The following is a 2,679-nucleotide window of genomic DNA, read 5'->3' as shown; positions in this document are numbered from 1 at the left end:
CGTGCAGGTGCGTGACAGATTTGGAGAGAGTGTGAATCATCTTCAAGGAGAAGGAGTCAGTGTGAGATCAAGGAGGAGTCAGGACGTGACGTGCAGAGAAAAGTCAGAGGGGATGGTCCAGCATAAATATATCCCAACTAAGAGGTGTTTTAACCAGAGGTTGAGGCTGAGAAGGGAATCATGGATCTGTATTCCCAGGTCTCGTTGATCTACCACACTCCTCAATGCTGGACCACTCACTGTGTAAGTCCTACCGTGGTTTATCCTTCCAAAGTGCAACATTTCACACTTGTCTGCATTAAAATCCATCTGCCAATTTTCAACCCATTTTTCCAGTTGGTCCAGATCTCGCTTCAAACTTTGACAGTTTTCCTTACTGTCCACTACTCCCTGAATCTTGGTGCCATTCACAAATTTGCTGATCTGATTTACTACATTATCATCCAGATCGTTGATATAGATGACAAACAACAACAAACCCAACGCTGATCCCTGTGGCACACCATTAGTCACAGACCTCCAGTCAGAGTCAGGTAACTATCTACTCCTGCTCTTCGACATCTCCTGCAAAGCCAGTGTCTATACCAATTTCCTATCTCATCCTAAAGCCAAGCAACTGAAATTCGTGACCAACCTCCCATACAGGACCAAGTCCATGTGTCCAATATGCACTGCCTTGCCCTAATCAACTTTCCTGGTAACTTCTTCAAACAATTCTGTAAGATTGTTTAGACTTGACCTACCATGCATCAAGCCGTGTTGACGATCCCTAATCAGTCCCTGCCTGTCCAAATACTTGTATATCTGGTCCTTAGAATACCTTCCAATAACTTACCCACTACTGATGTCAGGCTCACCAGCTTTTAATTTCCAGATTTATTTTTAGAGCCTTTCTTAAAGAATGGAACAACATTTGTTATCCTGCAGCCCTCTGGCACCTCACCTGTTGCTAAGTATGTTTTAAATGTCTCTGCTCGGGCCCCCTTCTTCTTCTTACCCAGCACCCGAATATCTCTCAAAAATCCAGTTTCCCTAAACCTAGCAACACACAAAATGCTGGAGAAACTCAGCAGGCCAGGCGGCATCTATGGAAAAAAGTACAGTCAAAGTTTCGTGCTGAAAACCTCTGGCAGGACAAGAGAAAAAAACTGTGGAATAGATTTTAAAGGTGGGGGGGGGTGGAGAGTTCCAGCCCGAAACATCGACTGTACATTTTTCCATAGATGTTGCCTGGCTTGTTGAGTTCCTCCAGCATTTTGTGTGTGTTGCTGGGATTTCCAGCATCTGCAGATTTTCTCTTGTTCCATAAACCTGTTATATTTGCCTTTATACATTGTACTCTCAAAATTCCACCTTTGAAGGCCTCACACTTACCAAACATACCTTTTCTAGAAAACAACCTGTCCCAATCCACATCCTTTCTAATACCATTAAAATTTATCCAATTTAGAATCCCAGCCCGACCAGACCTCTCCTCTCCTGCTCCATAATTATCTTATAACTAATAGCATTGTCATCAGCAGATGCAAAGTGTTCCCAACACAAACTTCTGTCACCTGCCCTGTCTCATTCCCCAAGATCAGATGAAGTGTGCACTCTCTCTCACTCACTCTCTCTGTATTGAATAAGGAAACTCTCCTGCACACAATTGAGAAACTCTATCCCATTTAGTCCTTTCAGAGTCCCAGGTCAATATGTGGAAAGTTAAAATCACCTTTTATCACAACCTTATGTTTCTTGTAACTGTCTGTGTTCTCTACAGATTTACCCCTCTAAATCCAGCTGACTATTGAGTGGTTTGTAATACGATCCTATTAATGTGGTCACCCATTTCTCATTCCTTAGTTCCATCCATATAGCTTCAGTAATCGAGCTCTCCAGCCTGTCCTGTTGGAACACTGCTGTGACATTTTCCCTGACTAGTAATGTCACCACTCCCCCTTTAATCCCCCTGGTCTGTCATGTCTAAAACAATGGATCTCAGAACATTGAGCAGCCAGTCCTGCCCCTCCTGTAATCAAGTCTCGGTAAGGGTTGCAGTGTCATAATTCCACGTGCTGATCCATGCCCTGAGCTCATTTGCCTCTCCTATAATACTGATTGTATTGAAATATACACAACTCAGAATATTAGTCCCACCGTGCTCAACCTTTTGTTTCCTCACATCTACAGAAGTTTATCAAAAATTTGTGACATACTGAATTTCGCAAACTTCTAAGACAGTGGAGGTGCTGCCTTGCTTTCTCCATAATGAAAATTATGTGTTTTTACTATTAAGTTAGTTCAGTTAAATTATTATCAAGTTATTGAAAGATTCTGTCAAATGAGGTGCTTGAGGATACAAGAAATGCAAGAAAATACTGAACAGAGAAATCAAGAGAGCTAAAATAGGACATGAGGTTGCTCTGTCAGACAAGGTAAAAGTGAATGTCAATGGCTTCTGCAGATACAATAAGAGCAAAAGAATAGCAAGGGACAAAATTGGTCTTCTTGAAGATCACTCTGGTCATCACTGTGGCCAGACACAGACACAGACTCTATCGAACTGAGGCAAAAGAGTAGTGAGGTCATGGACCATATTCAGATTACAGAGGAGGAGGTGTTTGATGTTTTGAGGTGAATTAGGATGGATAAATCCCCAGGGACCTGACAAGATATCCCCTCAGCTTTGTGGGAGGC

Source organism: Hemitrygon akajei, unplaced genomic scaffold (genome assembly GCF_048418815.1).
Source record: "Hemitrygon akajei unplaced genomic scaffold, sHemAka1.3 Scf000112, whole genome shotgun sequence".
Lineage (NCBI taxonomy): Eukaryota > Metazoa > Chordata > Chondrichthyes > Myliobatiformes > Dasyatidae > Hemitrygon > Hemitrygon akajei.
The sequence above is the reverse complement of the archived record's forward strand: the minus strand, read 5'-3'. Positions refer to the sequence as shown.